The 27983-nt window shown below is 42.0% G+C and overlaps 1 protein-coding gene across 1 annotated transcript in view; it reads left to right on the forward strand.

Moving 5' to 3' along the window:
- Window positions 1–1475: 1475 nt before the first annotated feature.
- Window positions 1476–27983, forward strand: part of HDAC9 (histone deacetylase 9) — a 428850-nt gene continuing 402342 nt past the window's right edge. The window contains exons 1-2 of the mRNA XM_083467863.1: window positions 1476–1623; window positions 4496–4636. The gene's annotated coding sequence lies outside the window, so the exon portion shown is untranslated. The remainder of the gene's footprint in view (window positions 1624–4495; window positions 4637–27983) is intronic.

Below are 27983 nucleotides of genomic sequence, written 5' to 3' on the forward strand. Positions count from 1 at the left end.
CGGCAGGAAGGTAAACGCCGTTTCCGTGCACTGCTCTTGTTCGCCAGAAGCGGCTTAGTCATGAAGGCCACATGACCCGGAAAAACTGTCTGCAGACAAACGCCAGCTTCCTCGGCCAGTAAAGCGAGATGAGCACTGCAACCCCAGAGTCGTCCACGACTGGACCTAATGGTCAGGGATCCCTTTACCTTTACCCCACTTTCCAAACACACACCTATATCTTAGTGGGACTTATTTATATAGATAAGAACGGTCCTTATGAAGAACTTGTTGCTCAGCAAAGCAAAGTGAAAAAACCTAACAGCCTGCCTGTGTTCTGTAGTCTGTGTCTTGAAAGCAACTGTGCTTTGTCAAATAAAGGTATTAGAATGTCATCTTTCGTTCAAATTTCTGAAGACTGTATTTTCATACTACCATTTTTTCTTGGAGAAATTAAAGCATAAAACCAACTGTTTTCTAGGTTGAGAACGCCCAGAAGAGAATTCTCTGGGCAACCCAAGAACAAAGAAATGTGATTGCTCTGAAAGAGCTTTAGAGAGAGATGGAGTGGACTATTGTCTGCTTGAAGATATTTAATATTCCACTTCTGGCTGAAATGATGGCATATAAGAAAAGAATACATCAAAGTAATATAAAGCAAAAATGCATGTTGATCCTGTGGATGTAAAGTAGAAGTAAATTCCACAGAGCTCAGTAGGTCTTACTCTTCAGTAGTGTATGTAGGATTTGCAGCTTTAGCTGAAGAGTAAAGTGAAGGTCACACACTTAAAGCTGATGTTTCATATTTTCTGGCATGTAATAGGAAAGGAACAGTGGGAGCTAGATCCAAGGGTGTAACTTACGGTTATGTATTTTGCTACAGACTTGAAGTTTTTCATTGTTGTAACATTGTCATGCAAGCAAAGGGAGTTTTATTTTAGTGTGATACATGTTACTGTGCATAAGTGCATTTCAGAGGATGGAATACAGTATTACAGTGAATGAATATATTGATGAAGCAGTCCTGCTGCCAAGATAAAGATGTCAGAGAGAAAGAAAAGAAAGAAGAGGGGGGTGGTTAGCCATTTGAGGGCAGATGGATACCTGGCCAACCATTCAGACAGGGCAGTAAAATCTGCTCTATGCACAGGTCCTACAGCAAAGGTGCAAAGGGCATAAGGGAAATTCTTCACTTGTCATACATTTGAATGGATTAACATATGCAAATGAGTTTTGGACTCTTCAGAAAACGCCTCCTGCTAGTACAGGTGGTAATCCAGAATGAACATTTGGAAGCAAGCTACATTATCTCTAGTTTTATAGCATACATATGCAAACTAACAAACTAACCACAATAAGGATATTTAACAGACTTTAGGCTGCAATCTTGTACTCACTTACGTAGATACACACAATATTTTGCTATCTAATCACTGTAAAATTGGTGGAAATGGGGAGTCAACTTTCTCCAATTCTCTCTCCCTGCAGCTTCCCCACAGTTCCAGGGGATCCCAACTCTCGGGAATGGAGGGCGATGCAAGGGGGGAATTGGCAAGTCACCTCCTTCCTTCTATGGGTGGGATTGTCCCAACAATGGAACTTAACTCATGGAATGCTCCCACCAGCTGCAGTCACTAAAAACTGGTAGCAACATTTTCTTGCCTTCTCTTTCAATACATGTTTTCTGAAAGTAAAGCAGAAATTTGAGTTTATGTGATTAATTGTGAATTTGCTGGTTATTCCTGGTTATTTGTATTATTATGTACAGTAATATTTTATACCTTTCAATACTTCAAACTCATTAAAATATATATCTATGAAAATATACCTATGTGGTGCAAAAAGTCTCAATTAAAATAAAATCAAAGCAAAACATATTAAAGAAACAGAAGTACAGAATGGCTCATCTGGCAAGGTTATAAAAACAGTAAGTCATTTCCAGTAGACATTTTAATTAAACATTGAATATGAAGGCTGTGATCTACTGTATAACTTCAGGAGTGTAAGCAACAAAGAACCTTCTAGCACCTTAAAGGCTGGCATCCGTCTGCTCTGGAGACAATGGAAGAGTGCACTTTTGGGGGTGAAGTCAAACCATTGGAGAGTTACAGAGCCTGCTGTGGCTGTAGAGACTGATATGGGAGAGACATGTTTTGTTGCAGCTGGGGCAGATGAAGGCATCTGGTTGTGCTGATGCAGGTGTTCCATGATGTTTTTTATTTATGCACTCCTCCCAGCATCATTCCTCCTCTGGTCACTGCTGTAAGACTTAACAAATTTAGTACAACCCACTTGGTCAGATGCATGAAGTGAGACCCTGAATTGCAGGTGGATGGGGGTTTTATATGTACCTGCATCTCAGGTTCACTCTCCCCGTGTCTGATGAAATAGATTGTTAGCAAAAGCTTATGTCATAATAAGATTTATTAACCTTTAAGGTGCCACAAAACTATTTGCTCTTTTTGATGCAATTTCCCTCTGGAAATTCGTGAATGTGGCTATACTACAAATATACCTTGATATACTGGTTTAGCTGATTTGGGCCCCATCAGGGTTATTTAATGTAAGTCGCTTTGAGTTGCCTTTATAAGAAAAGCAACTAACATATATAATCATTTACTTATATAAATATTAACTATACATTTAAAGCAGTATCATGCCACTTTAAACAGTCATGGCTTTTCCCAAAAAATCCTGGGAACTGTAGTCTGTTAAGGATGCTGAGAGGGGTCAGGAGACCCCTATTTCCCTTGCACAGCTACAACTTGCAGAGTGGTTTAACATCGCGTCCCGGTTCCCAGGACATTCTGAGAACTGTAGCTTTGTGAAGGGAATTAGGGTCTCTGTGGCTAGCACCCTTAACAAACTAAATTTCCCAGGATTCTTTGGGGGAACTGCAACTGTTTAAAGTGGCATGAGACTGTTTTAAATGTATAGTGTGGATGAGACTCCAGTTTCCTCAAAACCCAAGGGTTGCAGTATGGCGATAGTGTTGAGGGGCAAACCAGTCAGATTCGATGGGACCACTGTTCACACGTCCTCCCTGTTCACGTTATAAAATAGATGTAACACGAAACAACAAAGACTGGAAGTTTGAAGAGAGGTGCCAAAGCATCTTCCCAGCCTGTGCCTTCTTCATTTTATTGACACCCCGCCTTTCCTCCAAGGAGAGCTCAGAAATGGACCCAGTTCTCTCCCCCAACCTCATTTCATCCTCAAAAAAATCATGCAAAGCACATTTTCTTGGGAACTGTAGTTTACCCCTCACGGAGCTACAATTCTGGGAGCAAAAAAGAGTCAGAATGTGTTTCAAATGAGCAGAGACTCGAACGCGAGTCTTCCTGTTTGCAGGAGAAGTATCGAACTCCTTTTTGGACCCACAAAAAGATATCTCCCCCCCCCCAAAAAAAAATATTTTGTCAGTGATAGCAATTAATAATAGGCTTTTGATTTTTTTATTTTAAGTAGACAGTGCTACGTAGCGAGAGGATGAAATCAGCCCGCCCTGCGCCTTGCTAGGGATGCCAATCTTCCCAGACCCCGCCGAGGAGGGGGCTCGGCGATGTTCTCTGCAGGTGCAGTTGTCCTGTGCGCGTGAATGGAACAACCCCCTCCCCGGTCCCGCCTCACGGTTGAAAGCGGTCCTCAGCTCCCCCCCCCCCAAGAAAAACAAACAAACACCGGTCAGCCCCCCGCCTCCTGCTTTGGGGCTTTAACTTTGTCCTGTGCCACGAAACAACCCGGAGCCTGGCGAAACGGCTTCGTGCCCAGGCGGTTCCCAAACGCAGCCCCGTTCCCACTCGACAACACACAGCACAACTCTAACCTGAAAGGTTCCCACACACCGCCAGCCTCCTTCCCTGTCTCCCAAGGGAGGGAGAGGCCGCCGAGCTCGAAGGGAAAAGACCTCCTTGGGGCGAACAAGCAGCACCCTCGTCCACTCGAGCGCCCAAAGTTACCTCACGGCGGCTTCGAAAGGCGCTCCATCCCCCCAAACCCCCCCACAATTGCCTTGTTTCTATCTCTGAGGGGAATGAGCTCGCCCTCTCCCTGACAAGAGGCCGCTTCGACGGCCTTCCTTCCCGCTGCCCCACTTCGCCCCCTTGCGCGGCTTCCTCCCCAGCCCGTCGCCAACTCTGGGCGTGTTGGCTGAGGCGGCCTCTCCGCTTCCCGCGCCCGCCCGGTTCCTCTCCCCCCCCCCTCGCCCGCCCCTTATCGGCTGCTATTTTTAGTAAATCCTCCTCGAGCCACCACCGCCACCGGCGGCGGCGGCGGGAGCGGGAGCGGCGCTCAGCCCTTCGCTTCTGCTGCTGCTGCTGCTACTTCCCTCCCTCCCTTATCTCCGCCTCTTTTCCTCCTCTTCCTCTCCCGGCGAGAGGCTTGCTCCGCCGCCTGCCGGGGCCAGGCTCACATGAAGCCCCCTTGCCCACAGCAGCAGCAGCAGCGGCACTAGCAGCGGCGGCAGGTAACTTTCTTTTGCCCCCCACTTTCCTCGCCCCCCCCACCCGCCCCACAGTCCCTTCGCTTCGGCGCCTCCAGCAGAAGATGGCAGTGGGGGGCACGCCTGCCAGTCGCCGCCCGGCCGGAGCAAAGACATAAAGAGGAGGAGGGAAGGGAGGAAGGGAGCAGCTGCTGAACAGCAGCATCTCGCACACAGGTGAGTGGCGTGGCAGATGCGAACATCCCTCCCATGCAACTGAATGGGCTCCTTTGGAGGAGCAAGGGGTGTGTGGACCAGAAGTTCAGATTTGGGTCTCTCTCGAGATGCCTTGGGATTTTTTTTTTATTTGTTTTACCCCCTGAGGGATTTCGTTGGGAGGGAAGCTGCAGCTCTGCTACTTTGCCATTGCTCCCCCCTCCCCTTTTTTGGATGCTGGCACTTAGGGTTGGAAGGGGAATCCTACACACATACACGCACCAAACTCTCTTTCTGTGCCTGTGTGTATATCGCCTACTTTGGGATTCCTCTCATCCAGCCATGATTTGAACGAGGCGGCTGGGAAGCTGGCAAAAGAGAGAGAGAGAGAGAGGAAACCGCTGGTAGGAACGTGCTCCGTGGGATACACTTGAACCAGGTAACGAGAGAGGTTTAACGAGATGAGCGCTAGGGAATGTTTCCTGGGTATCAAACAGGTGGGATGGACTCCCATCTTCGCGTGGAGCCATCGGGAGGGTTGCCTTCAGTGCCTCTTGCTATGGACTGGGATTGGTGTAAATGCTAGAAATGCGTTCGTTGCAGCCGATCGGTTTGTTTGATTCTCTCTCCTCCCCCCCCCCTCCCTCTGGAAGAAGGAAGGCTGCCATCCTGTGCACCCTTCCTTGGAGGCAAGTCCCATTGAACAGTGTGGGTTTTACTTCCAAGTCAGAGCGCATGGGATTGGTCTGCAGGTGCTGTGTGCTTGTGAGGCATATCCGGATTTTAGAGCTGGGGGAGTAAGTATTGTTGCAACTGTTTTATGTGTTTGGGCTCTTTCAGGACATAGTTGTAGAGAGATGGGGCTGTTCTGAGGTTTTGTGCCTAACAGACATGTATTTCCACAAAGCAAACTTCCACGATGAATAACTCTGGATCCTGTAACTATGGAAATAGCTGCTGTGGGTTTTGTTTTTTGTTTTGAAAGGGGAGAAAAGTCTGTACAATGGTTAGAAATGACTCTTTGGGGGGAGAACCCCCCAGCTATTTTAATATTCAAATTATTTTATAAAATACTTAAAATCCATATGTATATATGAGTTTAGAAATGAATAAAGTAACATGATGTGTGCCTACTGCAACAAGCAACTAGGCTATATTTTTACTGGAGGAAAATATATCTGCCTCTAAAATGCTGAAATGTATTCTGGTGGAGTGCAATCCTAAATATGTCTACTCAGAATAATTGAGCTGAATGGGATTTACTCTCCGGTAAGCCTTGAAAATGTGGTGATCACCAGAATTTTAAAGTAGTGTTAAAATGTACAAGTTATGGAGAAAACAGGGAAAATAAAATAATATTTATAAAATAATTATGCGTATACTGTAAATCTAAAATGAAAGGAGAACTAAGGAGATACATAATAGCTACATAGATACATAATAGATACATAATACATAGATACATAATAGCTACCTTTTGAAATGATACCTTCTGTGTCATTCTCAAGGACACAATAATAATAAATTACTGTACATATTCTATATTTTAAATTGATTTTAGGTGTATGAAACTCATTTTTTTCTGAAATGATTGGGAGGAATCCCTACTGCAATATGGCATTGCTACAATTGTTTATTATGTTTACACTTGTAACAGCATTAAATCCCCAGAATATCATTTTGATGTGCATAGGGTTTGTCTTTTAATGGATCATTTATATGTCCATATAAATCAAGAATATATCAAAGTTTTCCTCAACCCAGTGACTTTATTCAGCTGACAGAGGCCCTCCTTGATCATCCTGACATCTACTCTAGCAATTCTCTCATATGTTTAATTGGGAGTAATTTTTGGTGTGTTCAGTGCGGCTTGCTTTAAGGTTGCATTCTTGACAGTGCAAACGTATCATTTACTTAGGGCAGAACTGGCTCCAGCTTTGAGGGTGGCCTGGGCAAAGGGCCATAAGCCAGTGTTAGAGCATTTGCTTTGCACGCACAAGTTTCTAGGTTTAATTTTTGGCATCTCCCAGTAGGGCTGGGGATGTCCCCTGCCTGAAATCCTGGGATGCCAGTCGGTGTGGACAGTGCTGAGCTATGTGGACCAATGGCCTGACTCCTTTGTTCCTAAGTGCTCTTTGGTGGGCTGCCTTCTCTCTTGACGGGCAACAGTTCTTCATGTGTTGGTGGGTCATACCTACAGTTTCAATGTCTCACATCGCTCCCTGTTTTGGGTCATTGTGGAAAATTAAAATAGCAACTGGACCCTGGGCCGTGTTAAGTATATCCGGCGCCGTGGTGCAAAGCTCCCTCAAGTGCCCCCCCTTTCCCAGAGTTTTTTAGGAATGATGGCGCTGCCAGCAGGGATGGAGGAGGCGGGCAGTGGGTGAAGAGGCAGAGGATGGATGCGGCACCCCCCCCGGCTCAGCTGGCCACTTCGTGCCGCAGTGGCCATGGCAGACAGAGGCTCTGGGCACGGCGCTGCTTCGGCACGGCATGGCAGAGGTGGGTGAGGGCGGGGAGCTGATGCCGGGAGGTGCCGCATCCAGCCTCCGCCTCTTCCCTGGCACCCTCCAGAACTTGGCGCCCCGCGCCACTAGTCTCTATGGGTAAGACGCCCCTGACTGGACCCCATTATCCACAGCTGCTTAGAGCACCAGGCCGGGGGGGGGGGAGTCTTGCACATGCCCTGGTTAACTGCTGGGGCCCATGCAACTGCCCAAGGTTGCTCTGACTCTGATGCCCCACTTTGCTCAGTGAGGCAGTATGTAAGTATGTTCAGAATAGCACATTAAGGTATCTTATCTCCTTAGTATGTTCAGAATAGCACATTAAGGTATCTTTTCCTGGAATTCGTGTGTGTGTGTGTGTGTGTGTGTGTGAAAGAGAGAGAGAGAGAGAGAGAGAGAGAGAGAGAGAGAGAGAGAGGTCCTCAGTGTGGAACAGTGTGCAGAAATTTATTTATTTTATTTACCTTTTAATCCCACCCTTCTCTTCCAAAGAGTTTATTTTCACAACTCTGTGAGGTAGGTTAGATTGAGAGAGAATAGCTGGTTCAGGAGAGCTTTGCGGCTCACTGGGGAATTATTTATTTAAGCATTTATTTCGTACATGGTGGCGTACAGCAATATATACAATAAAACTATAAATATATACAATGAAACTATAAATATATACAATAAATATATACTATAAAATATAAAACACCAAAAAAAGGACAAAATGACCATTCTGATGAACCCCCCCCCCCAAACTCAGTTGCATTAGCTTGTTTGCATAGATTGGTCTTTAAGAGATGCCTGAAAATCGAGTGGGAGGGTGCCTGCTGAATTTTTGTTCCATAGTATGGGACTGGTGACCCTATATGCTCAACGCCACCATCATTGACTAACACTTCCATTACATCACATTGGATCATGGACATCTGGTGTCTATGTCTGTCCTCTGTTGTGGTATCATGGTGTGGCCTTGGCCAAGTATGTTAGCCTTAGTTTCACTTCTTTAAAAAGCTAAAAGCAAAAGTTAAAATACATCCTGACCTCAGATGTAAGTATCTTGAAATCAGATACAATGAACAGTGACCACAATCACTTTCTTCACACAACTGTCCTAAGGGTAAATGCAACAAGGGTAATTCTTGTAATGCTAAACTATAGCAAATAGATTATGTTGTTTTGAGTAAACTTGTATGCATATTGATGTGCCTTTTAAAAACGTTATTTCGTAGATTCAAGTAATGGTTTATATGCATATGCTTTTCTGTTGTCTGTCTTATACTTTTCCGCAAATAGGTTTCTGGTTTTAATGAACTTGTGATGAATGTTGAGTAATTCCTGGAATTAGTGTTTCGGACTTTTCAAGACTTTTATTAGGTTTTAGGACTTTCCACCAATTTCCTGGCCTTTTTCTTTTCGTACGGGTAACTTTATATAAGTTAGCTTAACTTCTGAAATCTTGTGTAGTTTTATTTTAGAAATGTTGAATGCAAGCCTCCCTCACTGGAGCATTTTGAGATATGATTTCAAATTTCTGAAGGGTTTATGAACAAAAAGACGTGTTAAGATTCCTAAGGTACATAATTTGTGAAATATGTGCAATTTTAGAAAGAAACAACAATAATTTTTATCATATAGCATTGTTAAGAAGTAGACTAAACCATGTTGTGCTGGACATACAGTAACAATATTTTTCATTGCTTTCAGTAGGCTGATATATTTATTTTTTTAATTTTGGAAAAATGCTAGCATCACTGTTAGATGTTAATGTCTTTGAAACGTTTCAGGCCTCACCTCTATTTCTACATAAATAATACGATGATGGTACAGTGTGGTGTGGCTAGGACCCTTGCTGTACACATGATATTATGTTGGCTGCATGTATTGAGGTTTGATGGTGTCTGTATGGCTGGAGAAATTTTGATGATCGATAGCACAATCCTGTACATGTCTACTCAGAAGCAAGTCCAGTTAAGTCCAATAGATCTTATTCGCAGCCAAGGCGACAATCCTAACCATGTCTATTCAGAAGTTAAGTCCCATTGAATTCAGTAGGACTTACTCCCCTACATTGGGGGTTAAGATTACAGCTAAGTGGGAAGGATGCCAGCCTAAATGCTTTAGACAGGCCACATTGCTAATTTGCTGCTGTCCCTGGTCAGTGCGTATTACTAAGATGATTGTATGAAAATAATTCCAGGCAATTTGCTATAGATCAGCGACAGAACTATAGTGTTTAAATTCTGTAGGCAGTTGCTGCCTTAAAATATTCCCACATCAGTCTACCAATAAAATCTTTGTAGCGTCTGTGAAGGATACCTTTGCAGGGGTTTATTCATTTTACTGATTTGTCAGTGATGATTCAGAAAGGCAGACTGCAGTGAGATCACATCCCCTCATCGGAATTAAAACTGGATAATTTCCCCCTAACTGTTTTAACACTGTGGTAAGAACCTAGGACTGTGATCATAAGTATTCTTATCGCAAGTGAATTATACTAAAATCATTGGAACTTCCTTTTAAGTAAGCACAGGCTGTAAGTTTGCAAGAGAAACATTTCATCTGAAAGGTCCAATAAATATTTATGAAAATGTTTCTATTTTGGTATGAGTTTTAAAAACTAAATTAAAATACAATCCATATACTTTAACATTAAAGGTTTATAGCCAGTTAGGAAATAATTAACTACTGTACATGTAAAATAGGAAATAATGGTTTTGTTTTGTGTTTGGTTTAATCACATTATGCATATTTTCTTGGTGATGTTTTAGTTTAGATGGATTGAGAGTGATTAGCATATGCTTTAATAATAGGTTACCCGCATTGTAAATCTTCTTACATAGTTCTTATGCAAACAGAAGTCATTAGGGTCTTGAAATGAATATAGCTTCTTCTCCTTAGTGGAACTGAAATCATATCGGAAGAGAGAAAATAAGATTTTAATATGTTCATGTAGAATTCTTGCTTAAAACTCATCTTTTCAGTTTACATATGGACATTTGCCATCCAGTCAATGCCTTTTTCTAAGTTCACAGTTTAGCACTTAGCTTTAAAGACTAAGGTTGCAACTCCTTGCACATTTACTAAAGTTAGGGGAGCTTCCCTACAAATAGAAGTAGACAGGATAAAGTTGTAAGTTACTTTTAAGTTGTTGTTGTTGTTGTTTTAATTGCTTATGGAGGTTATGTTTGTATCACAGTTTTTAGTGATGAGATTTGGGTTTTATCCATGCAAGTTTTATATCCACAAAACTGACTTAACTACATCTGTGATATGCGGCCAGTGAAGAGAGGTTTCACTGGTACAGTAAGAAAATAGACCTGCCCAGATAGGCATGACAGCCCATATCGAAAGTATTGATTTTTTGCCGATTTCCCTACAAGATACCCTAAAAACTTCATTTTTGGGGGAAATTTTGCAAAATCTTTTTGAAATATGACAACTTTAATTTACAACATCTGGTGAAGTGAATTCTGATGCATCAAAGCTTATGCTATAATACGTTTGTTAGTCTTTAAGATGCCAAAAGACTGTTGTTTTTGCTGCAACAGACTAGCACAGTCTGGAAATCATTGCACATATTTAGGATCAGTATAACAATAAAATACAGGATGTAGTGAAAAACTATAGAGGTAAAGGAGGTAAAAGACCCCTGAATGGTTAAGCCCAGTCGAATTCGACTATGGGGTGCGGCATTCATCTCCACTTTCAGGCCGAGGGAGCCAGCATTTGTCCACAGACAGCTTTTCCGGGTCATGTGGCCAGCATGACCAAACCGCTTCTGGTGCAACGGGACACTGTGACAAATGCCAGAGTGCACAGAAACACTGTTTACCTTCCTACTGCAGCGGTACCTATTTATCTACTTGTGCTGGTATGCTTTCGAACTGCTAGGTTGTCAGGAGCTGGGACAAAGCAACGGGAGCTCACCATTGCGCGGATTCAAAGTGCCAACCTTATGATTGGTTTAGACCACAGTGCCACCCACGACCCTGAAAAACTATAAAACCTTTGTATTCACAACCCTTGACAATAGTGATGTATAAATTCAGATTTAAATATTTCTACATATATGCCCTGATCTAGAAAGAGTTGTATCTGTTTGGAAATGTGGCATCTGGATTAATCTTCTGTATCTGGGAAACGGTGCTGTGTTGGAAGAAATGCCATATCTACCGTCTTTTGTGCTATCAATTCTAAAAGGCCTTCTTTATTTACTACATTTATGGCCTGCCTTTACTTTGAAGAACTCCAGGTTCAAACCTGGTTTCTGAGGTCCTAATCTGATACACTAACTACTATACCAAACTGACTCTCTGATCAAGTATTATCCATAATGCCTATCTATTTCATGGACAAATCATGTTGAGCTTCTTGTCACTGTACACAAAGATCTCTGGATCAGGATCACTACTCTAATAAAACCTGAAAGCATAATACGTTTTTACAATGGGGAAAGTCGTAAACCTTTCCCCTCAAGGATATATGAGATGTTGTGTAACAGGAATTCTCTTTCATTATTCCAAACTTTTACCTAGTCCAACATGGGAAAGTTGTATAACACATACATTCTGTTAAGTCTTGTTTTTTTTTTAATTGGACAAAATCCTAATGATACATTTTTGACATCTATCATTAGGTCTCTAGGAGGCAAAGCTGTTAAATTCTGGCTTTGCTTTCAAAAGAGGTGGATTAGCCCGAGGCAAGAGTATAAGATATTCAAGAAAGAGAAGGCATAAATCCCAGATGAAAAAAGTGAAGTTTGAAGCTAAGTGAATGTGGTTTGTGTAACATGCATTAATTTGGTAGGAAGTATATTCGGAGTGGCATATTATTTGTTTGATTGGACTCTGAAAACTGTTGGTGGCATATTCATACCAAAATAAAAACCCTCTCAAAATATTTTTCTTCTTCTTAAAAGTATTCACCTGGTTCCAAAACTTGTATTTTATTTGTACAAATAAACTATTATTTAACAATTTCTAGAGTACATAAACTACTAATATACTGTTGATATGACTGACCCCTTTTACATAAAATTATTTGTGTTCTTGCAACTACCTGGAAATCTGTGAGCTTTAGATTTAAAGTTAGAACTAGTTATTATGTGATAAAATCATAGAATACGACTATGCATGCACTGTGCACTTTCCCTGTTTTAAAACTGTTTTACTAATGTTTAGCACTTTAATTACAGTAGAAAGGTGCCTTTGGCAAATCGGCAGCCTTGAATAAAATATTGGCAGGGCACCGTCTTGCATAAGATGCAGTGTATGGACACCATTTGAACGACAATGCCCATCAACTTTGGGGAGGCCCAGCACCCTCAAATATTTTATTGAGGGTGGAGAAGGGACCTCAGCACCTAGGAGTTGGTTCCAATGACACCAATCATGACCCAACTGCATGAGCCCAATTCGAAGTGCTGGTTTTGATCTTAAACGGCTCAAGACTTCAATACCTCAAGGATTGCCTCTGTATATGTGAACCTAACTGCACCCTGAGATAATCACCTTCTTTGTGTATATTTGTTATATTTCTAACTGTTGCTTATTTTATGACATTTTGAAACTATTCTGAGATTACTATACACCCTAGTTTTGATTTCAAGAAAGGGTGTATTATGAAAAATATGCTCTCTTAGAAAATGCATTGTAGTGAGAAAGGTAATAAAAATATATTTTCCCTTGTTTGGAGGGAGATAGGGAGGCTAGCAGCACATTCCTTTACATGTCTACTCAGAAGTAAGTTCCACTGAGTTCAGTTTCTCCCAGATAAGTGTGCATAGCATCATAGGGTGACTGCCCCTGTTAGTTGTGCTTATTTGATGTGCTGGTGTTGATCAGAGAAATACATCAGAGCAAATGTGCAGTCAGAAAAGTAGAAACTTCATATATAAGATGTAAGATTGAAAGCGTTGCTACTGAATACAGGGGGAAAATCACGTTATTCACTGCTTACTGGAAGAAGAATAAATACTGTGGAAGCGTTTATGAAATGATTCCAGTATAATGTTTGGCTATGGTACACCAATAGATTTAGCCTTTAAAATTGGCTAGATATTCACGAATCCTTTAGAAAAGAGATGGGAAGGAGTAGAGTCACAAACTCTCTCTAGCCTCTCCTTTCCATTCCATCTGGTGACCTGTAGTTGCTCTCATTCATGTCTTTTTCCGGTTTGGTCCCACTCCAGTCAGCACTGACCACATCATCCAGATGTGCAAGCTTGGGTTTGAAAGTTGAGGATACATGATAGCAGAATGTGGATTTAAATTGAATAACTGACAGTGGGGGGAAAGTTGTCTCTTACTGTAAAATCCCATCTATGTAAAGTTAATTCAGGGACTGAGCAGTTTGTGTCAATAAAGGAAAATTCAGCAAAATGGTTTTTGTTTTGCCATTGTAATAAAATGAGAGCCAAGAGCACTCTAGCTATTTTAATTTGGGTGTAAAATATTAATAATGGAACAAAGCTCTCTTTTATAATTGAATGCTAACATTTATTGAAGAAATTTAGTAAAAGCATTTTGCCAATTATGCCTTTTCTTTTATTCCACACTACTCAAGGTTGTAATTATAAGGGCAACTTGTTTTATCTTGCCATTGCTTAAGTTTTCCATTGAAATTAATTAATTAATCAAATGCCGCTCCCACGAGTCTGTGAGAGATGGTTTACAAAGGGATAAACAAACAATCTATTAAAGTATTGCCATTAAAACGAGCCTGAAAAACAATTCTAAAAATGCAGCAGCGGGCAGAAGACAGCCTCCTACCAGCCAACGCTGATGCAGGGACAAAAGCATCACTTCTCCAGTGAAGATCTTCCCCTGTTGGCTGCTGAATGCGCAAGTTTGTAGGAATAGCCCTGACGGGGTCACTGCTAGTGACAGCTAGTGCAAGACCTCAAAACAGGCCATTCTAAGAATGTGTCAAATAACAAGAGATCCAAAGCTTGCCTTGTAGCCATCAGACGATGGCGCTCGACTTGGTCTGTGGCTGATTACTGTGCCATCTCCTGGCTGGCCCTGCAGCTACCTGTCTGCCTCTCCTGCCTATGTGCAGCAGGGTGGTAGATGTCGTGTTTGCCCTGCTGCTCAATGCAGCCCCAGCAGGCAGCAGCCTGGGTTAGGATCGCTCCTTAAAACATCTAGCCTGTAGACAATCTTCAGTAAAATGCTGAATTAATTCAATCAAATGTTTTTTTAAAGTCTGTTTGAATGTTGCTATTGATAGGGCCCTGTGTACGTCCCAGGGGAGAGGACCCCACAGCTGAGAGGCCACACAAATGGTGCTGCATTTGTGTGGTCCTGGATGCTGCTTCTGTATCTGGGACGACTTTCATCATCCTTTTCGAGTCAAGCAAATGCATTCAAACACAAAATGTTTGGAGGACCAACATAAACTTCACCTGGCTGTTGGTTACCAGTCAATGTTTTTCCATAATGCATCTTTCCGTTGCTTTATCAAATCCCGTCCTTTTCCTTCCATTTTCTTATGAAACCGGCAAAGGAATGTATCTCTGTTCTGCAAAGTGGTCAGTGAAATGCTGGCATAAAAAATTTACAATAGTGTCTGGCAAAGCGGGCTGTAGTCCACAAAAGCTTGTGCCACAAAACATTTGACTGTCTGTGCCACGGGACTCTTATATTGTTTTGCTGGAGCCGACTAACATAGCTAACTCTGGCTTTTAAATGGCAGTAACAGCCCAAATTTACTTCAAAGGATTTCCCCAGAGTTGCATGCTGAAATGTGCTTGAGGTTAGACATGCTCTTTGGCCTTACAGATTGAACTGTTTTAGTTGGTTTCTTAACATGCTGTGTAAGGAAAGCTGCACAGTGTACTGTTCTAGGCTTCTCTTCCCTAAGCAGAGGGAACTTAAGGACAATCTCTTACAGGGTCAGTTTGTTTTGGAGGAGAGAGTGCTGAAGCCTTATGGCACCTGTAATTATCTCTTTTATTTACTACAGGCAGAACAGGTGTTTTGCAGGCAGAGAAACAAGCACACACAGGCAGATGGTGCCAGAATTCACAGCAACAATATGAGACAGTATCACCCCTGAAACCCCCAAATTCTTCCCTTGCAGCCCCCCAGCTACCAATCAAAACTATTCCTGTCATTATTCTTAGCCCCAGCGCTGAGACTGAATAAAGCAGACTGTTGCTTTCTTCCTCCATGCAGCTAAAATCACTGTCAAGAAAGGCATGTTGATCTAATACAACACTTCCATGTTACTTAGCATCTGTTGATAGTGACCAAGTCTTATTGAAATGAAAGGCATTGCTCTCTCCATCCCTTCCTCCCTCATAATTGGCTTAATGGGGGTTGATTCTTTTGTGTGTGTGTGATGTTACTCACCAGTATGGAGTGTACCTCTTTTTTTTTACCTGTGGGAGCCATTTTGTTCTGGCACCCAAAGGACTTGGAAGGGGTCGATAGCTCTGTCGGGAGAGTATGAGGCTCTTAATCTCAGGGTTGTGAGTTTGAGCCCCATGTTGGACCAAAGATTCCTGCATTGCAGAGAGTTGGACTAGATGACCCTCATGGTCCCTTCCAACTCTACAGTTTTGTGGGTGCTGGCACCCTTAACCGGAAAAGTGTAACTATTGGAAACCAGTAACATTTGATTCTAGATCCAGCTCTTGATATGCACAGGTCCCTTTGAAGCTAATGATTCCCCAACCTATCTGTATGTTTCGGGTTTTTTTTGCAAAAAACAAAATAAAGGAAACAGCTTAAAACATAGAGCGATAGATACTATCTGGGAGGACCTGTTGCTACTGCACCACTGAATGGAATCAGGTGGGTATAATCAGTCCTCCAGGTGGAAGGCCAAAGGGTGCCCCATGAGATATATAATAAAAAGTGTGTGTTTTAAAAAAAGTGAACTATAGACGAATCTAGTATCCATAGATTTAGAATCTTGAAAGAGGATTGGTTTTTCTTTTGAAGCAGTCTCACGCTGACATCTAATTACCCTCAAAGGAGTTCAGCAACAACAACAGCCCCCACATAGTCTGTCCCTGTGCTATTTCAGTCAGCAGTAATGCACAGATTGCACTTGATGTTCCATTTTCTTGAATTAATTTTTTTTACAGAATAGTCACAGTTCAACTTCCTTCTAATTTTCCAGTCCAGTGCCTATGGCCATCAAGCTGCACAATGATAAGAAACATCAAGATTTTCAGGTGAAAAATTCCATCTGGCATATATCATGGGCTCAGTGATGTGAGGTATTGTCTGCCTGATCTTCAGTGTGATGGTTATACTGATTGCACTTGAGGAATCGTTTGCTGTTATGTATATGTGTTGCAGTAGCAACTGGAGATGCTGGCGAAGCCAGTTCTTCCAGGATTTGGATATGAGTTTTCAGGCTTGCAATGCTTCCCTCAAAGAAATGTTAAGTATTGGGAGACCCAGATTCTTCTTGGGCTTGGATTAATTACTCCAAACCAAAGAAGAATTCCTATTGAAACCTCTGCTCACCAGCCTAGCCCTCGGCCCTCCTTCCCTTTCTATCATCTGATCCCTGTCTTATTCTTGATTCCCTTTGAACCCTACGTACCTGACTGGCATTGCCAGCAGCGGGAAGTGGCTTCAGATAGAAGAAAGGAGGGAGATTGCCTTCTTCCTCCCGTTCAACCTGGTTCCAGGATGAAAGGTCCAATAACCCATGGGAAATAGTTTTCCCAAGGGCTGCTAACAAAGTCAGTAGCTCTTGGGAATACAGGATTTCCCAGGGGCTCCTGGGGCATTGTCTTCTCATGCTGAGAGACTGCCTTCCTTCCTTCCCGCTTCCAGTAGTGCTTCTGCCAGTGAAGGCAGTGTAATATTCTGGCATAATTGTTTTTTAAATAGCTCATCACTGATCACAGGGGAAACTTCACCTCAAAACTGTGATACAATTTAGTATGGAAATGATGCAATTTATTAGGATTAGGTTGTTTGCTGTTTAGAATCAGGCAATGCAGTGTGTGTTTGGCCTCTATAATTTTGTGGTCTAATTTGCAATGAAATTTCATGCTAAAATGTGCGTGCTGGCTAATTTTTTAAAAGGCCAAAAAACTAGACAAAGAGTTGTAGCGACATTTGTCATACTCAGAGTACAGTGGTACCTTGGGTTACATACGCTTCAGGTTACATACGCTTCAGGTTACAGACTCCGCTAAACCAGAAATAGTGCTTCAGGATAAGAACAGAAATCAGGCTCCGGAGGTGTGGCAGCAGCAGGAGGCCCCATTAGCTAAAGTGGTGCTTCAGGTTAAGAACAGTTTCAGGTTAAGATCGGACCTCCAGAACGAATTAAGTACTTAACCTGAGGTACCACTGTAGTCATGTTTGTTACCGTAAATTTCGCTCCAAAACACGCACTTTTTTGCTCCGAGAAAGTAAGGGAAAATGCCTGTGCGTGTTAAGGAGCGAATGCACGGATCAGAGCCATGGCTGCCGTCAGTCAGGCAAAGCGGGAGCCACTTACACGCTCTACGAGGCTCTCACTTTGCTTTCTTTAAAGCGACCTGGAGCCAGGAAGGAGGGAGGGAAGGAGAGCCATAGCAGCAAAGCCGGCAGCAGCCGCTTACACGGGAGGAGGGACAGACGCTAGCAAAGGTCTGCGCGCTCTCTAAACAGAGCAATGAGGCTGCAGAGAGACGGCAGTAAAGATAAAATTTAAGCAACCAGCAGCAAAATAAAACCAACCTCGAGCTCTGAGCCACGCAGTGAAAACCAGGAAGTAAAAAAAAAGGCTGGGGAGGGAATGAGGGAGAGGGGAAAACTTCGCAAATCCCCCGCGTCTCAGCTGATCGGCTGGGATGGAGCAGCTTGTTTTCAGGCAGGATAGATTTGAGCATTGTCTGGGTCCTAGTGCCCCTACCGCTTTTTTGTGCTCCATTCTATTGCTGCTGGTGGCTGCTTATCATTCAGGCTGCAAGGAGGAGCACTTTTACACAGCTAATGCCCAATCCCCTGCAATCCATGTCCTCCTCACTTGCTCAAATCTATTCCGCCTCAAAACAAGGAGCGGAAGGAAAAGGCTGCAAACTGTTAAATGGAAAAAAACCCAGGCACAGGGCAAATACCTTAAGTATACCTTTAAAGCAACAGTGCTCTTTCCCTCCCTCCTCCCCGCGGAAAAGCTCCTTGTCCCTTGAGTTCTTTTCCTTCCCTCCCCACTTAAAACGTGGTTACAAAGCACGGATCCACATGGATCATCAGGATTTTTGCATTGGGCTACCCCAAACTCACTGTCAGATCACATGTCTGTGGCCACAGCATGAACCATAAAAATCATACATCCACTGTTTCATTTAGAATATTTTTTCCTCGTTTTCCTCCTCTAAAAACTACATGCGTGTTATGGTCAGATGCGTGTTATAGAGCGAAAAATACGGTAATTTCAGTGGTTTTGTCCTGAGTATGATCAATGTTAGATACAACACAGTGGCCATAGTTTATATGGTGCACCAAGACACAAGCTGTCTATCTTTAGACACTGTTACTTCTCCTGGAATCATACAGCGAGCATTCCGTGATACCAGCACCTCATTTTCTAATCAGTATTGCTTTCTTCTGAACTGTCCTGTTTAACTGTAGATTTAGCATAATGTACACATAATTAAGAATCTGCTCTGAAAAAATACAACTCAGTTAAATGCATCACAACTATTTCCTTTTCTCAGATGCAACAGTGAACGATCTTGGTTTGGTAGCTTAGCTTTTTTTTAACAAATCATGGTTTGAACAAACCCTGTTCTGCTGAGTATGGAACAGCATGAAACCTTGTAATTGTTTTGCTAACTAGTAGCAGAGTTTTAAAGTGCCTTGTGGCCCATTTGTAATGGATTATCTGCTCGTTTGTGTCTAAACTGGGCCATAGTGGCATTCTATGCTAACTCAGTTTGCAAGACCACTCTTTCTTATTAATAGATGGAGTTGGAGTGAGGCTCTCCTGGCCTCCATGGAGCTGATGGTACAATGTAGCCTATATACATAATTGAATGGGCATAGATGGGCACTGGTGCAACTAGTTCTTGCATGTGTTTTTTCCCCTTTTAATGTCACAGTACTTCTGCCTGTGAGGGGCTAATGTGATTTATCCTTTAATCTTCCAAACTACATTTACCAGCTGAAATGGAGAAACGTAAATGATTTCCTTTTCAGTTCCATGAATGTAAAAACTTAATATAGAATGTCAGCTTTGCCAGGGGAAAACTACCATTCAACAGGCTTCATTTAGTACCAGCCAAAATGCTGCCATTTTCAAAATTGGAATTGGCTGTAAATGTTATAGCTGGAAAAGTGACTAAAAGTATATACTGTTTTAACTGGCTACAGTGTCAAAGGAAAACATCACTGCACAGTGACGACTCTGAAACTTTTCTCGGAACAGTGAGAATGTACACAGAGACACTGGACCATTTTGTCCAGCTCTCTTCTCCTGTCAATCACTCAGTGTTCCGTGTGGGCAAAATGGTTATTTTCAGTAACTTCTCTTGTTCAGTTACGAGTTGTAGGAAATCCAGTGCTGTATTTTTTTTGGTGAGATGTTGTAAGATTAATGGACAACTGCATCAAAATGATAGATGTAGTTTTAGCAACTAATGTTCAGGTGACAGTTTTGCATTTTGGGTTTATGGTTTATTTCATTTAATGAAGATCTTAGATGTAGGCTGGAGATATGCAGCTGGCAGCCTGCGGGCTCAGTTTGGTTTTCAGGACCTTTCTGTTTGCCTTCAGCTCCTCTGTTGCATGCTCAAGGAAGCAAGATTTTAGTGGGAAGATACAAAGGAGATTCTAACATTTCTAAATTCTGTGTATTTCTTGGTGAAAGACCACATTCTTCTAGTGATGGACCACATTATTTGTATGCAAAAGGTCCTAGGCTCACTCTATGGCATCTCCAGGTAGAAAAAATCCTGGAGAGATGCTGTCAGTCAGTGTAGGTGATACTGAGCTAAATGCCTTGACTTTGTATAAGATGGCTTCCTGTGTTCTATTCTTTATGTGTCTGAGTTAATGTTCTAGATTCACTTTAGAGGCTGGAAGTCTAACCTTTGAGTTGAGAGCAATGCACTTCTTTCACTCTTGGAAGGGGACTGGGTGCTGGGAAGAGTGAAAGAAGAGTTGTATCAAATTGTGCTCATGACAACAGAAATATACTGTAATCACTGTGACTCTTCTTTTGTTTACTGCCTTTTCAATAGCATTTATCCTCTAGAAGTTCCTCAAGGCCAGTGGAGACCATTGACCTGGTCTAAAGGGTAGCAATGCAATACAGTGGTACCTCGGGTTAAGAACTTAATTCGTTCTGGATGTCTGTTCTTAACCTGAAACTGTTCTTAACCTGAAGCACCACTTTAGCTAATGGGGCCTCCTGCTGCTGTTGCGCCGCCGGCATGCGATTTCTGTTCTTATCCTGAAGCAAAGTTCTTAACCCGAGGTAATATTTCTGGGTTAGCAGAGTCTGTAACCTGAAGCGTATGTAACCTGAAGCGTATGTAACTCAAGGTACCACAGTAGTAATCAAAAAGCAAAACTGAACAGAGGTTGAAAGGTTAGGTAGTTTTGTGACTTCCGTTAAATAAATAGGATTAGTTGAGGCTCTGTGAAGTTTGTTGTTGTTGTTGTTTAGTCATTTAGTCGTGTCCGACTCTTCATGACCAGAGCACGCCAGGCACTTCTGCCCTCCACTGCCTCCCGCAGTTTGGTCAAACTCATGCTAGTAGCTTCAAGAACACCATCCAACCATCTGGTCCTCTGTCGTCCCCTTCTCCTTGTGCCCTACATCTTTCCCAACATCAGGGTCTTTTCTAGGGAGTCTTCTCTTCTCATGAGGTGGCCAAAGTATTGGAGCCTCAGCTTCACGATCTGTCCTTCCAGTGAGCACTCAGGGCTGATTCCCTTAAGAATGGATAGGTTTGATCTTCTTGCAGTCCATGGGACTCTCAAGAGTCTCCTCCAGCACCATAATTCAAAAGCATCAATTCTTCGGCAATCAGCCTTCTTTATGGTCCAGCTCTCACTTCCATACATCACTACTGGGAAAACCATAGCTTTTACTATACGGACCTTTGTTGGCAAGGTGATGTCTCTACTTTTTAAGATGCTGTCTAGGTTTGTGAAGTTTAAGACCCACCAAGCCAATTGCCCACCTGCTGTGGATTTTTTATTTATTGTAAATGTTTGTATATCAGATATCTATATCTATCTACACACACCCACACCCCATATTTCCCCATCTATATGATGCCCCCACGTATAAGACACCCCCTATTTGGGGAGAAACAACCAATTGCCAGTCCACCCTCGACACTATCCTTATATAAGACGCCCCCTAATTCTTGACATTATTTTTTAGGGGGGGAAACCTAGTCTTGTACACAGAAAAATACTGTGTGTGTGTTAGTGTAAAATATGTACCAAAAAAACAGCACTTTCAAAAGATCAGTGGATTAAAAAACCTCCAACCCAACTCCAGTAACTAGAAACTGGTCATGCCATAAACATGCTAGGAAAAGTAGACCAAAAAGAATTCCTTGATGTCAAAAGCACCATTAAGGCAAGGGTTAATCTCCCGGGCCAGTGAGTTCCATAGCATGGGGTTACACTCAAAAAGCGAATCTGTTTCTCCAAAGAGAATGCAATACTTCCACAAGACTACAGATCTCATCTCTGTTCCTTAAATCACTTCTGTTTGCTCTGCATTAAATCTCTCCTTGTTAGTCCATAGCAGGTCCATCAGTGACTTCAGGTGCTGGTTCAGAATTTCACTGTCTTTTTTGAGGTGGGATGGAAGGGAGAGATAGAGTTGGGAGCCATCAGCTTGTTGAAGATCATTCGCTGCAGTTATCTGTGGCTTGCCGTGTGCTGCAATAATCCCCAAAGTCCCATTTTTGGGTGACCAAAGATCACTGTTGTTTTTGAGCTCCTAATGGACTGCTAAACATGACTGGGAAGTTGTGTATAGCTTGGTAGGTTACAAGTTGTATAGACTTAGTGTTTTGCCTCTTGACTTGCAAATGACCGAATACACAACCACAGACTGTATCAAGAGCATTATATTTGGCCAATAGCAACTTTGCTATTAGACTGTATCAACAGTGTTAAAGTTGCAAATGGCCAAATGTGATACTGTCAATACAGCTTATGATAGCAAAGTTGTCGTCAAACATGGTGCGGTGAAACAGAATGGCCAAGGAGAATATTTTTCTTTTGCTGGGAAAGGATTTCTTCCCCGCAGGCAAACCAGTCATGCTTTTTGGAAGGTCTGGCAAGTCCTTAATTGATAAGATGGAAATGAAGGGGAATTTTCTGGGTGGATATAGCATTAAATCTGGGCACTGTCCAATATTTCACCCTGGAAGGCATAGCCATAAAGATTCAGGAGTGTATTTGTAACTGAACACACAAAAACCTAATCAACATGCGCAGTGTCAGCAGCATCAGTTCTGTTGATTTGTACTCTTCCGTTCATCTGCAAATAACAGGCTGAATGGACAAAACCAGGACACGGCAAGATAAATGCTTGACAAACATATGGGAAAGGCAGCATGCTGCTAACACAGCAAGAAGGAATCAAAGTACACTGCAGCACAAGCAAAAAATGGCTTGTAACATGGAAAGAAAGAGAAAAGTGAAATAAATGCAAGGCTTTCAGGAGAATGCTCAGGTTAAAGCACGAAACAGAATTGTTTTAAAGGGCTAAACTAAGAGACACACATTTAATGTGTCTTGTTTTTACCTTTCAACTTGGCGTGGGGAGACGGGATCAGGACTAGGACTATGATTTGCAGGACTGTTAATGTTACAGTCCCAGCTGAAATTCATATACATCTAAGCTGCAGTTTGCCCCAGGAGGGAATTTTTTGTTGAGAATGTAGCAAAGGGGGAAAGTGCTAACTTTCTCTTTCCATGGTGCAGTCTCCACTGCAGATTTTTTTTTTTAAAAAAAGAAAAAGCAAGACACATTAAATTCACTTATTTAATTAAAGCATGTATACATTTAATGTATCTTCTAGTTTGAACCTGATGAAGTTGAAAATAGTTTGGGAGAAATTTTGCTTCCCAAAGTAGGTAAAACCTTTCTTTTATCCCACTGTCCACTGTGGTTAGACAAATTTTGCAGGTTTTTGAAACAATCCTTCAAAACCTCTTTAGCAGATGTAAAAAAATGTAATGGGTTTATATCTCTTCCCTGTTGAATTTATGATGCCTCGTGTCTGGTTGCCTCTCACAGAGATATCTTATTTATTAGATTCGAAGTACCTAGAAAAGGTATTTTTTTTCAGAGGACTTTTCCTCAGAAGAGAATTAGTCAAAGTACAATAGTTCCAAATTGCTGCCTAAGGAATAACATTCAACTAAATTCAGAAAGAACAGTTTTCATGACAGTGTCTTAAGTGTCTGAACAGCCCGCTAGGATATTTTAGAAGGTGCTGAACAGTCTTAAAAATGTTGCTGATTATGTGTTAAACCAAAGAGGGTGTGGGAAAGATATATAGTCAGAATTTGGGTTACATACTACTATTTTCTGCTTGGTGGACTAAGCACTTTTACTTCATTTATTTCAGCTCATCTTCATTCCACAAGGGAGATGGGAAATCCACACCCTCAGGATCTAGGAGGCACCAAAAGGGATACCATAACCACTGGCATTATGATAAGCTTTTAGCTCTCTTATCTCCCATGTTTTCATGCAGTAGAGGGCAGACTTTCCAGGAGGAGAGCCTTAACATTCGGCCTGTATTAGTAGCATGAGTACATCAGTGCAGCACATTTGGTTTGCTCAAAGCTGTTGCTTGATCGGTAGGGATTCAAATCGAAAAGAAGTAATGTGTTAGACTGGAGACAGACATAGCTTTTAAATAAAGTTTGAAATGATTTAGGAGAGGTATTTCTCCCTCTGGTACAGTACACAACATTTTCCTTCTCACCTGAAACAGATTTTAAAGACTTTTTAAAAAAAAAACAATGCCAAAAACCTGTTTAGTAGAGGTGCAAGCGAGGCATATATATGCCACAAAAAGCCGCTGTTCCTTCAGATCCAGCCCAAGAACATTTGCGCCCTGAGGCAAAGGATAAGGTGGTGCCTGCCTCTCCCACAGACAGAATAGGACCAGAGTGACAGCTGAATCTTGGTTTGACCCTGGCAATTTTATTTATTTATTTATCAAAGTATTTATATACCAATATTGCATGTGAAATATCAAGGTTGTGTGCAATGAGATATATACCAATACAATAAAATGTGAAGTACCATAAAAATGCTATGGAATAATCATTCAGATGACTTGGCTAATCTTATCAGAATTTAAACTTGAACAGGCCTGTTTGCATAAAACATTCTCTGAGACGCTCATGAAAATTAACAGTCAGTTGAATTGCACCTGGAGAAAAATTCCATAGGGATGTGTCTAAATCCTTCACCATTCCTGAGGGGAACAGGCTAGCTTTGCAGGGAGGTACAGAGGTGACAAGGGACGCGGGTGGTGCTGTGGGTTAAACCACAGAGCCTAGGGCTTGCTGATCAGAAGGTTGGCGGTTCGAATCCCCGCAACGGCGTGAGCTCCCGTTGCTCTGTCCCTGCTCCTGCCAACTTAGCAGTTCGAAAGCATGTCAAAGTGCAAGTAGATAAATAGGTACCACTCCGGCAGGAAGGTAAATGGAATTTCCATGCGCTGCTCTGTTTCGCCAGAAGTGGCTTAGTCATGCTAGCCACATGACCCGGAAGCTGTACGCCTGCTCCCTCGGCCAATAAAGCGAGATGAGCGCCGCAACCCCAGAGTCGGTCACGACTGGACCTAATGGTCAGGGGACCCTTTACCTTTACCTTTACCTTTTTGCAGAGGTGACACACTTAGGAGATTCATGGAGAATGTGGGTCTGGTTTCCACCCCATGCTATTTGCTGCCCAGAGCAGCTGCCTCACCCTGCGTAATGGTAAAGTCAGCCCCCTCTTTATCTACGGTCTTGTTAAGAAAAGTGTATTTTCTGTTACTTGTGAAATCCCCTTTGCTAGCTGCTCACCAATGCTGCTTCTGTCTCCTTCCATAGGATGTGCCTTAAATATGTGGGATGTGACTGCAAGTTAGCAACATGCTCCTGTGAATTGTTTGCTGATGAATCCAGATTTATTTATTTACTTTTGGTCTCTGTACTGAGACAAAACATCTTGCAAACTGCAAGGAGAACAGGCTCACTGAAGGTGGTAAAAATTTCTTTTTTTAAAAAAAATTGAAACAGTGAATGGAAGGGAATGTAATGTAAATCTTTGATGTCTGCCAGGGTAATATCAGCTTTTCACATAGCTTGGATGAAAGTTTGAGGGATTTTTTTAAATTTTATTTTTAAAAAGGCTGTCTGCTCTTTCCCCTTCTTCATCCATAATTCTTGACAGGCTGAATTATCTATAAATAACACATGTAGACAAGATTATTTAGTTAAAAACACATACCTCCAGAATTTGTCAGCTAAAGTATGATTAGTTAAAGGTTATACTACCTTGTCATAACACCAACAGTACATGGTGAAAAAAATGCATGCTGCAATTTCTTCCCTTTAATATGTGCCTCTTAAGAAGCAGATTTTCCAGCCTACAGGTGATATCCAATGCAAGTCACACTCAGCCTCTCAGTGGGATTACTTTGAGTAGGACTAACATTGCTGTAAACATTATATGCGTGTTCAGTGGTTAACTGAGAAGGGAAATGAGTTCATGAGCTCCGTTAATATTGCGGCTGCAAATGAAGGCTTTGTTTTGCAAGGAGAAATCTTGTGCAAATTAAATAATTATTGATTATTACGGTTGGTTTTTTTTTTGAAAAAAATATATAAGCTGCCGTTTAGAACAGCGCTCCCACATGGCATGTGTATGTATGTATTGATGTGATTAAAAATATTAAAGTATTTTGAATATGCCTTTATCACAGGGCAGGGTACAGTAACCCCCCCCCCCCAAAAAAAACCCAACAACCAGTTCAAGGGAACCAGCAAGGGGAAAACACCCAAGGGCAGTTTGAAGCAAGGCTAGTAAGGGATGTGGCCTAGATGCATTTGGTCCTTGGACCAAATTTGGTTGCCCACCCCGATGTAAAAAGATGGGCTATGGGGGGGGTACCAAATTGTAGCAGATGGTGGGGTGTAGGGCTGAGGAGCATTCTTGCCTGCAGCTTCCTCCTTCTCCCCCACTATTCTGCAAGATTTTATCTGTGAAACTTTGACATCTCAGCTGAGTGAAAAATGCATGGGCAAAGGGCTTGTGGCTTATAAGGGTTATGGATACAGGGTGAGGATTTAGATCATGGGTAGGCAAACTAAGGCCCAGGGTCTGGATCTGGCCCAATCGCCTTCTAAATCCAACCCATGGATGGTCTGGGAATCAGTGTGTTTTTACATGAGTAGAATGTGTCCTTTTATTTAAAACAGATCTCTGGGTTATTTGTGGGGCCTACCTGGTGTTTCTACATGAGCAGAATGTGTGCTTTTGTTTAAAATGCGTCTCTGGGTTATTTGTGGGGCATAGGAATTCACTCATTCCCCCCCCCTCAAAATATAGTCCGGCCCCCCACAAGGTCTGAGTGGACTGACCCCCTGCTGAAAAAGTTTGCTGACCCCTGATTTAGCACCTCATTTCCATTTCTTGAAGTTTAGAATTGGTGATGCTTCTGAGTCCTATCTACATTATATTCTGCCTCTGTACCTAAACACTTGCTATTTCGATAAGAGTGTATTTCTTATAGTCTAGAATTGAATAACACATTTGACAATTGTAGCTGTTAGTGGAAGAGACACAAACTGGTGTCTGAAATAGAGAGGATTGTGTTGAAATGTTTCGCAGCTGTTAACAGCTAATTTACCAGGGTTCTGACTTCTAAGCCTAGGCACCACATTTGCCACCTACCTTGCTTCGCCTTCTATCAAAATATTCCATTTTTTTGGCATGGACGTTAACCTGGATTAATGTTGAAAAATATTATACTACCCTCTAATGATGAAATGTTGTAAACGGTCAAAATATTATGTGTTAATTAGTATTAAAAACAGAGGCAGTGGGAAAAAATCCAACGGAAGGTGTCAAAATGAGAAATGAAATCCATATGTTAATCACTTTAAGGGTGATAGATTTGAGTGTGTGCTTTGGAATGCAGAGTTCTTGCTTCAGCTAGCTGTGTTCGGCTGTATCTTGTTTGTGTGTTTAGTAGGTTATTTTAGATGTGTTGTTTCTGTAAAATGCAAAACAGAAAAAGTGAAATGTAGTACTTGGGAGGTTACTTCTGCTGTATGTGTATGTCTGCATAACATAATCTGTTGAGTTGAGCAGTTAATGTATATAACAACCAGCCATTGTGTGCATACACCACACCTCATGGAGAAAGTGCCCATAATCTGTCTCTGAAGAGGGAATTGCGCACATTTCCCAGTGTACAATCTCCCAACAGGTCTTGGGGAATGTGAATGCATTGGTAGGATTTTGTACATTAACCAGACATTTTGCACACTCTCAGGGTGTGTTGGTGGGAGGGAACACAAGAAGCTGTATAAAATTAGATTGTTGCCTGCTGGATTGCCAACCTCTGAACTAGAGTTAGGAAAATAAAGGCATATATGCTGGAGAGTATCCATATTGATGAGTATTTTATTCAGAAATCTAAAAACAACTCTTCTAGGTAAACAGAAATAAGAGAAGTTGATATTCAACTTGTTGTTAGCCTCTTAATTGGTACAAGACTATGTATTGGCTAATATGGAAAAATAAAATCCTCCATCGTTAATTGAATGGATAAGAAAAACATTGGAAATTGCATTGTTAATCAACATGATATATCAACCAAGGGCCAAAAATAACTCACAAAGTCAAGTTTATAGATAGATGGGTTTTAT

Source organism: Podarcis liolepis, assembly GCF_965112155.1.
Source record: "Podarcis liolepis genome assembly, chromosome: 12".
NCBI classification, from domain to species: Eukaryota; Metazoa; Chordata; class Lepidosauria; order Squamata; family Lacertidae; genus Podarcis; species Podarcis liolepis.